General features: G+C 48.6%; 1 protein-coding gene across 1 annotated transcript in view; it reads left to right on the forward strand.

Moving 5' to 3' along the window:
• The first annotated feature begins 6,131 nt into the window (after positions 1-6,131).
• The window catches only part of bub1bb (BUB1 mitotic checkpoint serine/threonine kinase Bb), a 133,557-nt gene continuing 125,579 nt past the window's right edge, over positions 6,132-14,109 (forward strand). The window contains exon 1 of the mRNA XM_078233456.1: positions 6,132-6,302. The gene's annotated coding sequence lies outside the window, so the exon portion shown is untranslated. The remainder of the gene's footprint in view (positions 6,303-14,109) is intronic.

Genomic DNA, 14,109 nt, shown 5'->3' on the forward strand with positions numbered 1-14,109 from the left:
TAGGGCATGGGTGGGATTGTTGTTGGTGCAGGCTCAATGGGCCAAATGGCTTCCTTCTGCACTGTAGGGATTCTATGATGCTATGAATGAAAACAAGTAGAGGCTCAGCCCTAGAATTTACAATGTAAGCATTTGAGGGAGCAATGGTCTTTCATCTATCCTTACAAGCAAAGAGTTATTTGCCAATACATCAACAACCAGTTTGAAATGAAGGCCCTTCATTTATATAGCGCATTTCATGAACTCCGAACATTCAAGGCCAATGAAGTAATTTTGAAATATAGGCACTTTTGCAATACAGGGAATGCAGCAGCCAATTTGTGAACAGCAAGCTCCCATGAAACCACAATGCAGCAATGGCCAGATTACCTGCTTTTGTGATATTGATTGAGGCATGAAAATTGGTCAGGATACTGAGGATAATTCCATCGCTCTTCTTCTGCCAGGGGACCTTTACATCCAACTGAAAGAGCAGACTTCGTGTAACTTCTCACCTAAGAACTGGCACCTCTGACAGTGCAGCACTCCCTCAGCATTTCCTTGGAATGCCAGCCTTGTTTTTTGAGTACTGGAGGAGGATTTGAATCCCCGGTGCTCTGATGCTACCAGGCATGATTCATTGGGTAAAGCACATGTCACCCTAAAGTGCAAATGTTGTTATTACCATGAGAAATGAAAGGAAAGCAGGCATATTTGCAACAAAGCTCTTTTCTCCTCAATCAACTTAAAGAGCCTGGGGTTGTGGTGCCTGCATACTATTGTAATGTAAAGGAGCTTGGCAGAGCAATGGTTAATGTGAGACAGAGGAATAGGATAGTCCATGGTATGATGCATAGAGTCACATGGTAATAGGCCCTGAGAGAACAGTCTAGAGAGAACCCTCTGGAAGCAGCCAGCCTGCACGGTATCAATGCCATTCAAGACTGCAACCTGGGATCTATAACTAGTTAAAGGCTAACAATAAATGGTTTGTCTTTAAACATACAAGCCTCAAGCTTCGAATCAGCAAGACAGAGACGCAGCAGTGAGACACCTGGCTGCTGAGTTTGAGTTCCACAGCCCTCAAATATGCACAATTAGTTCATAATGTCTGCTTGAAAATGTGTACTCTGTATACCTGCATTTTAAACATTCCAGCATTGAACACCAAAACCAGTTTTAAAGGGACCACGCACTGTTTTGTTTCCCCTCTCGCAGTTTTTATAATTCTTCTACATCGTTACAGGCTCAACTTCACAACACAAGTCAGGAATTAGTATCGTCCTGAACAAGACATTGAAGTTGTAAGCCGTCACTTCTCAGGAGCCACTTTCTCAGTTGAGGGAACACTTTGTAAAGTGTGCTTCTTCACTGCTGACTTCACCTAATTCTCTCTTCCCCTTTTTGTTCATCTCAACCCAGATATAGGGCTGCAAACCGCTCTTGCTGATGTTATCTGTTGAGCACTTAACACACGCTTAGCAAATTCCATCCTCTGCTATTTTAATGGAGCGTTTGTTGATTTATTTTTTATAGGGCAGTGACAACTCTGTCAACATTGTGGAGTGAAGGACGGGTTGACAGGAATTCACGCAATAATGTCACTTACTGTCATTTCTGTCTCACCTGCGGCAGCATACGCCTGGAAACATCTTTATAAACTGAAAATGGGTGTGAAAACCCTTTATTCCTGAGACATCTGCAGCTGCTGATTTGTTATTTTATACCTTCGAGTCTCAATGGAAAAATAATCAACCATCTGGTCTAGAAGGAACTTGCTGAGCAGATTTTACCAGCTTACCCTCCCCGCGCACCCCCCCCCCCCCCCCCCCTACCCACGACAGGGTTTAATGGCGGGCGGGCGGGCTGGGAGGACAGTGCAGTGGGAGTTGAAGAATCAGTTTCCCACCTGCACAAGATGACGGTGAGAATTGGCGGAATTAAGAATCTACTGATGATCATGGAACCCCATCAGTGGATTCTTAATTCCAGATTTTTTTTTATTGAATTCAAATTTCACCATCTGCCGTGGCGGGATTCGAACCCGGGTCCCCAGAACTGAGTTTCTGGATTAGCTGAGTTTCTGGATTAATAGTCTAGCGATAGTTTGGGCGGCACGGTGGCACAGTGGTTAGCACTGCTGCCTCACAGCGCCAGGGACCCGGGTTCAATTCCAGCCTCGGGTCCCTGTCTGTGTGGAGTTTGCACATTCTCCCCGTGTCTGCTTAGGTTTCCTCCGGGTGCTCCGGTTTCCTCCCACAGTCCAAAGATGTGCGGGTTAGGTGCATTGGCCATGCTAAATTAACCCTAGTGTCAGGGGGATTAGCAGGGTAAATATGTGGGGTTGCGGGAATAAGACCTGGGTGGGATTGTGGTCGGTGCAGATTCGATGGGCCAAGTGGCCTCCTTCTGCACTGTAGGGATTGTATGATTCTATGGGAGTCAATCACGTTGCTGTGGCTCTGGAGTCACATGTAGGTCAGACCGGGTAAGGACGGCAGATTTCCTTCCCTAAAGGACATTAATGAAGCAGATGAATTTTCCAATAATTGACAAAGGTTTCATGGTCATCAGTAAATTCTTAATTCCAGATTTTTAAAAATTGAATTCAAATTCCACCATCTGCCATGGCGGGATTCGAACCCAGGACCCCAGAACATTAGCTGAGTTTATGGATTAATAGTCCAGCGATAATACCACTCGGCCATGTCCTTTAATGCAACCTTGGGTGTAGGCCGAGGGTCAGGATGAGCATGTTGATGCCAATAGAGGGAGGAGTGTGGGTGATCCGCATTAACTGCTGACAGGTTTCAGGAAGGGTAAAGTTAAGTGGGGGACATATTGTCACATCTCTCCCAGCTCTCAAAGTCATTCCCTTTCATCTCAGGGGATGTCCAACCACTCGCAGTGAGAACAAGTCCAGCATTTACACTTGAACACTCTGGCCTCATGAATCACCAGGCCATGATATCTGCATCGATTCACGATGCCCTGTGAATGAACTTGGTCAGAGAACTGAGAGTCCACCGAGGAACAAGAGCAATACGAGAGAAGGCTTGATGCTTTTGCTGCCATCTAATGATGCAAACACTGCCGCGGCTGGGATGAGGACATGGCCAGGAATCTCCTCCTCCAGCACACGTCTTGTCTCTGCCACGGCAACTGAGGAGATGCAAATGCCACTGGACTATCAGTACTGACGCGCTGTCCTCACTCACTGGTATTACTTGTGGAAGAAAGGTTAGAAACACTTACATCACACACTGCCAATGAGATGTTCACCAGAAAGTGAGCCTGGGCCTAATCTAGAGTTGTGCCCCACCGGGGGTGTGTCTCTCTGCGCTGGCGGAGGGTGTGGGTGAGAGCTGTGACGGTTATTCCTGAGCTTCCTCTTAGGCGGGTCTGGGGGTTCACACTGCTGCTCCCTTATGTACCTCGATCTCCTGGTGCCCAGTAATTCGAGAATAGAGTTTCAGTTGCTGGGCACGAGCTATGTAGGACTGCGTGTGACTCACCGTGATTGTCAGCACTTGAAGCAGTGATGGAACTGTGATACGTACTAAGTTGCAGGGAGATGGCTGATCTCTCCTTCCCCACAGGAGCAATCCCTGTCCTCCCCAGCAAGCTCGGCCTCAACCTCCTCAAACTCAATGAGGACAATGATGTTGGCCGTCCTGACCCTGTTCTGTGACCTTTCCCATTTGCTGTGTGCCAAAAAAGGCATGTGATTGGAGGCGTTGGAGCATAGGTTGGGTAAGATGTCCCCTGTGTGTGGTGAGTCCTCTCCAGAAGGGCCGGAGGGTGGTTAGGTTGATTAGCCGTGCTAAATTAATCTTTAGTGTCAGGGGGATTGGCGGGGTAAATACATGGGGTTATGGGGATAGGTGGGATTGTTGTTGGTGCAGGCTCGAAGGGCCAAATGGCCTCCTTCTGCACTGTAGGGATTCTTTGATTCTGTGAGCAACATGACAGATGGGATGATGCTGACATAAGTCTCTGTCAGAGAATGAGTATGTCCCCCGCTAATGGATGTGTGAGAGCCCTGAAGAGAATAGCTGTTTGAGTCTATGAAGTGGAGATGCCAGCGTTGGACTGTGGTAAACACAGTAAGAGTTTTAACAACACCAGGTTAAAGTCCAACAGGTTTATTTGGTAGCAAATGCCATTAGCTTTCGGTAAGGAGCAGCGCTCCGAAAGCTAATGGCATTTGCTACCAAATAAACCTGTTGGACTTTAACCTGGTGTTGTTAAAACTCTTACTGAGTCTATGAAGCCATAATAAGAGTTTGATATTGGAGGGAGCTGATGGATGACTTACCCTGGTGGAGGGGAGGAGATAATTCATCCTCATTCTGCACTGGATGGGATTTGGGTGCAATTGCCAGCCGTGCTGATCTCCTAAATGATGTCCTCCCAGCTGGACACTGGGGGGTACTTCCTCAGCGTACAAGCCATGCCTGTGCACCTGCACCCCTCTGATCAGGCCTCAAAGCCTGGTGGGCGAAGCAGGGCACTGCCAAGTCCTTCTGGCTGCCAGGCATCTGTGATGGTCTCCTGGCGACAGGTAGGCTGGAGAGAATCAGATGTGTGCGTCGGACTGGCGTTTGAATATGACACCCGGAATCTTTGAACCTGCCAGCTGATGGCTTGACGCCGTCGTATTGTCACTGGACAAGTAATCCAGAGACCTGGGGCAAGATCTGGAGACCCGGGTTCAAATCCCACCATGGCAGATGGTGAAATTTAAATCCAATAAATAACCTGGAATTAAAGTCTAATGATGATCATGAAACCATTGTCGAAAAAAAACCCATCTGGTTCACTAATATCCTTTCGGGAAGGAAATCTGCCGTCCTTACCCAGTTTGGCCTACGTGTGACTCCAGAGCCATAACAATGTGGTTGATTCTTAACTGCCCTCTGCAATGGCCTAGCCAAGGTCAACTAAGGATGGACAATAAATGCTGACCAGCCAGCGACGTCTCATGAATGAATAAAAAATATCAAGTGGACCTGCTTTGCCCTGGATTGTGTCAAGCTTCCTGAGTATCATTTGGAGCTGCACTTGTCCGGGCAAATGAAGAGTATTCCTCAATTGTTCACCCAGAAGGTAGAAATCATAGAAATCATAGAAACCCTACAATGCAGAAGGAGGCCATTCGGCCCATCGAGTCTGCACCGACCACAATCCCACCCAGGCCCTACGCCCATATCCCTACATATTTACCCGCTAATCCCTCTAACCTACACATCTCAGGACACTAAGGGGCAATTTTAGCATGGCCAATCAACCTAACCCGCACATCTTTGGACTGTGGGAGGAAACCGGAGCACCCGGAGGAAACCCACGCAGACACGAGGAGAATGTGCAAACTCCACACAGACAGTGACCCAAGCCGGGAATCGAACCCAGGTCCCTGGAGCTGTGAAGCAGCAGTGCTAACCACTGTGCTACCGTGCCGCCCAGGTGTTAAACAAAAGTTCCTGGAGAAAGGGATTTCAGACTGGGAGAGCCCCAGATACGAAGAGTGTTGCAAAAACCTCAATTAAACTGTCACAATTTCTAAGGATAAATTTCTGATCCTTTGGGGGTTAATCTTGGTCGCTGCACTTCCCAGATCCTGTGAGGAGGCTTCTATTCCCATGGGCATGTGAATCCCGCCTTCGGCCTCCCGGGCCCCGGAGTTGTGTTTACACAGCTGAAATGTTGTTCAGTCAGCTGGCTGTCAAATGGTCTATTGTTTCCCAGTGTTGGAGCTGGAATTGAAGTGCGATTGGCCACGATTCAGTGTAATTCTATCAGTCACATTGCTCCACACTGTCAGATTTCAGGCCTCACAGCTGAGAGCAGATTGATTTGTTCATCTGTTATTCCAAACAACCAGTGCGACCGCAGTGTTAGAGGTTCCTGTCCACCCTATTAGTTTACTATGTAAATCTGGCGAATGTAAAACAGGTCAAGGAATAGAGCGGGTGGTGATGGATTGGTGAGGGTGGGAGGGAGGGTGGGGTGGGGGGGGGGGACCAAGAGTGGCAGAGGTGGGGCGCACACATTCAGTAACTCCATAAAAACCTAGAGGGCTCAAATTAACTACATTGCCTTGCCAACTAATTCTCAGCAGTTGTTATTACTAATGTTCCTTCTAAACTCCCATCTGTCTGCTTAGCAGCAGCCGTGGAGAGTCGTTAACCCAGTCCCGTGATCACGCTGCGGGGGCAACTTTCCACTTACGAGACTAGCTGCGCCGGCCATTCCGGTGGCCCTCTTCCTGCTGGCCGGAATGGCGGAAACTTGCACTTGGAAGCTCGATAATTATGCAACAGGTGAGTGTGGGGCCGAATCATCGGGTTGGCAGGTTGGGAGCTTTTTACATTTTATTTTACTCATTCTTGGGATGTGGGCATCGCTGGGTCAGCATTCATTACCCGTCCCTAACTGCCCTCCATTTCAGAAGGCATTTGAGAGTCAATCTCTCCACCACTGATGAACAGTGACAGCAGTGTGTACCATCTACAAGACGCACAGCAGCAACTCGCCAAGGCTCCCTTGACAGCACCTTCCAAACCCATGACTCTACCACCTAGAAGGACAAGAGCAGCAGATGCGTGGGACGCCACCACCTGCAAGTCCCCCTCCAAGCCACACGACATCCTGACTTGGAAATATATCGGCTGTTCCTTCACTGTCACTGAATCAAGATCCTGGAGCTCTCTTGCTAACAGCACTGTGGGTGTTCTACACTACGTGTACTGCTGTAGTGGTTCAAGAAGGCGGCTCACCACCACCATCTCAGGGGCAATTTGGAATGGGCAATAAATGTTGGCTTAACCAGGGATGGCCACTTCCTATGAATGAAAATAAATGGTGGCTGTGCATTCAGCTGCCTAGGCCAGAATTATTCATAGAATCCCTACAGTGCAATCGGCACCAATCCCACCCAGGCCCTATACCTGTATCCCCACATATTTACCCTGATAATCCCCTGACACTAAGGGTCAATTTAGCATGGACAATCCGCCTAACCTGCACATCTTTGGAGTATGGGAGGAAACCGGAGCACCCGGAGGAAACCCACGCAGACACGGGGCGAACATGCGGACTCCACACAGTCACCCGAGGCCAGAATTGAACCCGGGACCCTGGCGCTGTGAAGCAGCAGTGCTAACCACTGTGCCACCGTACCGCCCATTTATGTTTCCCACTGGCAGGTTTTAGGCATGGGGGAGGGGGGTTGGGGGATGGAGGCGGGGGTGAAATTGGAGGTACGGAATTCTCTCCAGGTTCTACCCACCCCAACTACACAGCGATTTTACGCTGGACTGGGCCACACCTCAGACAGGAAGCCCACCCTTGCCCCAGTTGTGGCCTATTAGTGACTAATTCTAGTCCACTTAAGAGCTGCTTCCTGCCCAGCCTCACTTTTTAGGCTGGCGGGAGGATTGAATCTCTGGGGGGTAGCCCAAAAAAGAGCAGAGTTCATCTCAGGCAGGAAGGGAGTGGGGTGTGGGGGTGGCAGAGGAGAGGTGTACGTCCATCTGATGCCCCTTCTGAAGTCAGGTACCCCTACCCTTAAAGTCCGATGGCCTCCGACCCTCCCTCCTCCTTCCCCAGCCTCTCCCCCGAGACTCCAAAGACCCACTTCACAGCCCCCAAGCCTTCCCTTCCCTCCCCACCCTGAGACCTTCTGAACTTCCCTGAGCCTCCAGTGCCCAAACCTCAGCTCCAACATCCTCCTGCATTTCTCCTTCTGTCCACAGCGGCGCTGTCGCTCCAGGGATTGGAGAGCTGTCGGCCAATCAGGTTGGATGGCAGCACTCTAAGGCGGGGCTTCCTCTTGTGTAAGGGGCAGAGGTCCCGCCGGCAGCCAATTAACATTCGTTCGAGCATGAAATAGTTGTGGGTTCTTTCTTCCCACCATCAGGAGGGAACACAACCCCGCCGGTGTTTCAGGTAGTGGGAAGCAAGGCCCCACCATTCCTAAGATTCAGGTCTATGGTCTGGAATGTCCTCCCTGTCTCTGTCTCCATCTTGCTTTCCTCTTTTAAGGCATTCCAAGTCAACTACATTCTTCACCAAGTGTTTGGTCATCTATCTTTGTCTGTGTGGAGTTTGCACGTTCTCCCCGTGTCTGTGTGGGTTTCCTTCGGGTGCTCCGGTTTCCTCCCACAGTCTGAAAGATGTGCTGGTTTGGTGCATTGACTCGAACAGGCGCTGGCGTGCGGCGACTAGGGGAATTTCTCAGTAACTTCATTGCAGTGTTAATGTAAGCTTACTTGTGACACTAATAAATAAACTTTTTTCTTTTATATCTCCCTGTGGCTTGGTGTCACATTTTATAAATAATTGCCAGGATTTTCCAACCCCATCATGGCAATTTCCCTCTGACGGGAGAATTGCACTGAATTCCGCTGACTTTCGGCAGGACTGGATGACCCCAGTAGTGGGCGGGGCTGGAAAATCCCACCCAGTGTCTCTTTGAAGTGCCTTGGGGTTATTACAACAGAATCATAGGATCCCTACAATGCAGAAGGAGGCCATTCAGCCCATCGAGTCTGCACCGACAACAATCCCACATCGGCCCTATCCCCGTAACCCCACATATTTACCCCACTAATCCTCCTATCCTACGCATCCCAGGACACTAAGGGGCAACTTAGCATGGCCAATGCACCTAATCCGTAGATAAAGGTGGTAGATAAATTGAAATGGGTTGTGGTGGAGTATAATGAAAAGCTAAGGAGTGGCCCTTCTAGATTGGGAAGTGAAGTGTCTGGAATCCATGTAAATGGAGCTTTCTTCTCACTCTGAATCGTCACGAGTCAACATTTTGTCTATGTGAACCGATACAGGGTGCATCAGGCAGCATCAGAGTGGTGCCAGTCACATTCTCCTGTGTACTGAGCTACCCCTGAGAGGAGTGGCCAGGGAGTCCGGTCACATCAGTTGATAGGTGACACCTCAGCAAGTGATAAGGCCGGGTGGTGAAGTATGTGCAGCGCGCAATGCTTCCTTGCAGCATTGAATAGCACGGAGGGAACTTCTGAGAGATGGCTTAAGTTTTAGGAAATTTGCAGGGCTCCAGGGAATAGGGAGGAGGGCAGAACAAGGTGAGTTGCTTTTGCAGAGTTCCAGCACAGATGTGATGGGCTGAATGGCATCCTTTTGTGCTGTGACCATCCTACAATCCTGTGAATCCACGGTAACATCCCAGGATGTTTGTAAAGATGCTCATTCACCAGTTTAGGGAAAATACAACTTGCTTATTTGGCTACTTATCCAACTTGGCAGACCGATTAACTGTTAACTTATTAATCACCATAAATGCAGATGGTCTTGTCAGATTTCAATACAGGAACTATCAGTGCTGCCCATTCCAAGAACTGAACTGGCTAGATACTGCCCAGTTCTTCCAATTGCATTAATTCAGCATCTACTTTCTCTCATAAAGCATATGGTTATGGTCTCGCCCTATAGAATTAAAGGGTCACCTCTGGATCCACATAGATCTTCCATCTTAAGAGGCTTCCCATTTACCCAGAGCATTAGAGTAATAGGGGCTATCGTGCCCGCTTTTATATTAAACAGAGAGTGAATATTGAAACCGTTGGTGCTAGACTCTTCCACATTGTGTACTGTGACACATTATTTAATCGGCTACTCAGTAGACCTGTCTTGGCTCTGCCTTGGCCATCTTAAGTGGCCTCTTTTAGGACAAACAAATACTCAGCCTCCCTACACATACAGGATTCAGGAGAGTGGTTTCCTCCACATCAGTAACATTCCACTTCGAACTCTGCTGATTGATTCATTCTTCTAAATCTTCCTGCCTTATTTGTGGCTGAACTCATTTCCCACCTCATGGCTATTTCTTCGGTTTTAGGTATCATTGCTGACTGCAGGTTGCCTTCCTCACTAGTGAACACTGCCATTTTCCACACTCCGTAACTCTTGTGCACCTTTTTAAGTGCTTTCCATTGCCTGCACTACCTCCATTACTTGTTTAAAATTTAAATAGACTTCTGCAAATAATCTCCATTGAATTGCCTCATTATTCACCAGGCTGACTAATCTGTTCCGTATCATATCATTCAAGGTGGCTCCAAAATCTGAATACGCCTCTGATCAGTTATAATTTAGTGATATAAATTGCATTTGTTTTACCTGGGGCACTCCCCTTTGAATTAAACTTGAATCTCTGGAGTATGATTGATAGCTTAGGCTAGAAATCTGACTTTATCAATTCCACAAACTCACTGAATGATTTGAAGATGGGTGCAAGTGTGGATCAGATGATGGGTCCAAAGAGGGAAATCTTGGGAAGTACTCTCTTCTTTTCTCAACTTCAATGTAAACTGGATACTCACCGTCTGAGGAATGTTTTTTTTTAATCCTTGTCGCCAAATGTAAGATGCCCCTCATTATTTTATAGACCTCTATAAGATCACCCCTAAGTTTCCTACACTCCAGAGAAAAGAGTCTAGTCTGTCCTGCTGAATAATTCCAGCATTTTCTGTTTTTATTTCAGGCAGAACAACCGTTATTATCAGCTGCACTATGTATCAGTTCACCTTTTCCAATTCTGATTCTCTTCCTGCACCTAGTGATGCACAAAGGCAGACATTCATCTATTTTCATAGCTAGTAATTCCTGTTACAAGTCGCTAGTCTGTCGCTGGGGGCTTATAGCTTGAGGGGCAGCACTGCACATCAAGCGTGGCTGACTAGGAGTCTCTCCCGCTTTTACCGCCAGCCATTGGCATGTTTAGAAGGATTTACAAGTTGACACTCAACCTGTTTGATGCGTTATGAACGTATCTTCCTTAACCATCAAGTCCTGGGGTGGGACTTGAACCAGGAACTTCTGGTGCCACAATACCTCAATTCACCCATAACACCAGTTCAGTAAAGGGCATAAAATCATAGAATCTCTACAATGCAGAAGGAGACCATTCAGCCTATCGTGCCTGCGCTGACAACAATCCCAACCAGGCCCTATTCCCCGTAACCCCACATATTTACTCTGCTAATCCTCTGACACTAAGGTTCATTTAGCATGGTCAATCCGCCTAACCCGCACATCTCCGGACTGTGGGAGGAAACCGGAGCACCCGGAGGAAACCCACGCAGACCCGGGAGAACGTGCAAACTCCACGCAGACAGTGACCCGAGGCCGGAATTGAACCTGGGACCCTGGCGCTGCGAGGCAGCAGTGCTAACCACTTGCCATTGTGCCGGCCACATTTCAATCATCATTCAGCAGTCCTCATTGTGTAGCTTTCCTGAAGGAAGCATTGGAACAAGCATCGTTCTGGTTGGAAGTGAGCCAGATAGAAACTAGAAGGTCTGAGATTGAATTCCCAATACGTGTTTGAGATAACAGATCTCAGATAGGATGGAATGAAGGTTGGTTCAGCCTCCTGGAACAGGGAATAAACATTAACTAAAGGAGTCTCTCTCATTATTGTCTTCCACTGAGGCCTGATCAAACGTATCTGAATGTCAGCTGTGGACAGGATCAAACCCAATGTGTGAACTACGCGCTCATTTCCAGGTTTAGGTAAGAAGAACTTGAACCATCATGTTTTTAAATTTAGTTATTAGTCACAAGTAGGCTTACATGCAATGAAGTTACTGTGAAAATCCCCTCGTCGCTACACTCCGGCGCCTGTTCGGGTACACTGAGGGAGAATTTAGCATGGCCAATGCACCCAACCAGCACGTCTTTCAGACTGTGGGAGGAAACCAGAGCACCCAGAGGAAACCCACGCAGACACAGGGAGAACATGCAGACTCCATACAGACAGTCTCCCAAGCCGGGAATCGAACCCGGGTCCCTGGCGCTCTGAGACAGCAGTGCTAAAGATTAGGCGGGAGGTCAGGTGTTTCTCATGTGTCAGCGCAGACTTGATGGACCAAATGGCCTCTTCTGCATTGGATGATTCTACGATTCTACGACAGTGACCCAAGCCAGGATTTGAACCAGGGACCCTGGTGCTGAGAAGCAGCAATGCTAACCACTGGGCCGCCATATTGCTATGATCCCTGTTGGAAAGTGGATGATTGGTAAAGGAGGCCGGACGAACCCTACTTTGATTTCCCAGCACCCAGTTGGCCATTTGGATGACGCACTGAAGAGCAATGGGCAGCAGGGAACCATATTCCAGTCAGGGCCACTGAACGGCCTTCAACAAAAAACAAAAACAATATGCATTCATATAGTGCCTTTAATGTGATAAAATGAACCAAAGTTCTTCACATGAGTGTTATTAAACAAAGTCCAATATTGAGCCTCGTAGGAAATAAAACATTTAAATGGGTGATCAAAAGTTTGATGACAGGTCTGTCTTTAAGTAGGAGAACACAGTAAGAAGAGCATCTCCACTTCATGACTGCCATTTAAGTAGGAGAGACAGAGAGAGGTGGGGGGGGGGGGGATTTCCAAAACGTAGGCCTAGACAAATGAAGACTCACCTGTCAATGTTTGAACGGTTAAAATTCATAGAATCATCATAGAAACCCGACAGTGCAGAAGGAGGCCATTCGGCCCATCGAGTCTGCACCGACCACAATCCCACCCAGGCCCTATCCCCATATCCACCCGCTAACCTACACATCTCAGGACTCTAAGGGGCAATTTTAGCATGGCCAATCAACCTAACCCGCACATCTTTGGACTGTGGGAGGAAACCGGAGCACCCGGAGGAAACCCACGCAGACACGGGGAGAATGTGCAAACTCCACACAGACAGTGACCCGAGCCGGGAATCGAACCCAGGTCCCTGGAGCTGTGAAGCAGCAGTGCTAACCACTGTGCTACCGTGCTGTCCTAAATTGGGGATAGAATTGGAAGCACACAGGTTTCTCAGGGGGGTTATGGTGCTCGATGAGGTTACAAAGACAGGGAAGGTGGGCGAGGCATTATACAGACTTAAAAACAAGGACGACAATTTTAAAATCGAGGCTCTAACATAGAATCTTAGAATCCCTACAGTGCAGAAGGAGGCCATTCGGCCCCTCGAACCTGCACCTACAGCAATCTCACCCAGGCCCTATCCCCGTAACCCCACACATTTACCCTGCTAATCCCCCTGACACTAAGGGCCAATTGATCACGGCCAAGCAACCTAACCCGCGCATCTTTGGAGTGTGAGGGGAATCTGGAGCACCCGGAGGAAACCCCCGCAGACACGGGGAGAATGTGCAAACTCCACACAGATAGTGACCCGAGCTGGGAATTGAACTCGGGTCCCTGGCAGCTGTGCTGACCACTGTGCTACCATACTGCCCCAACCAATCATAAGCCAATGCAGATCAGCGGGCAGAGGGTTGAGAAGGGAGCAGGTCTTGGGGACAAGGGCAGTGGAGTTTCAGATGACCACAAGTTCGTTGAGTCAGCAAAATGGGAGCGCCTGCAGGAAGGAGCTGGGGGAAAAGCGAGCGCCATGTTAAAACTGTGCTGGAGTGGAAGGGCTTTGAGAAAGCCGACAGGGTTAACTGCGCCTGTCAGATAAACAGAAAATTCTGCTGGTGTTATTTTTAGCGATAGAGGGTCCCTAATGATTAATGAAGGAATGAAGTACAAGGCCGGCATTGTTTTCTCTGTCTGTCTACACGTGTCCTGCCCCTGGGCCTGTAACCTAATCCCCAGCTGCAGCGTGACCTTAGTATGAGCTCAGGGCAGCAGAATAGGGAGATATGCCCAGATTCACCAACCTCACTTTAACCCTTCAGATACTCAGCTCCCCCACTGGAACTCGGAAGAGCAGCAGTTCGTAGAATCCTGGAATCCCTACAGTGCAGAAGGAGGCCATTTGGCCCATCAAGCCTGCATCCACAACAATCAGCCATGATCAAATGGCACGGCAGACTCGATGGGCCGAATGGCCTAATCCTGCTCCTATATCTTATGAACTTATTCCCTATTCCCGTAACCCCATGTATTTACCCCGCTAATCCACCTAACCTGCACATCTTTGGACACTAAGGGACAATTTAGCACGGCCAATCCATCTAACCCGCACATCTTTGGACTGTGGGAGGAAACCGGAGCACCCGAAGGAAACCCACGCAGACACGGGGAGAATGTGCAAACTCCGCACAGACAGTTACCCAAGGCCGGAATTGAACCCTG

The sequence above is a fragment of the Mustelus asterias genome, chromosome 18 (assembly GCF_964213995.1).
Source record: "Mustelus asterias chromosome 18, sMusAst1.hap1.1, whole genome shotgun sequence".
In the NCBI taxonomy this organism is placed as follows: Eukaryota; Metazoa; Chordata; class Chondrichthyes; order Carcharhiniformes; family Triakidae; genus Mustelus; species Mustelus asterias.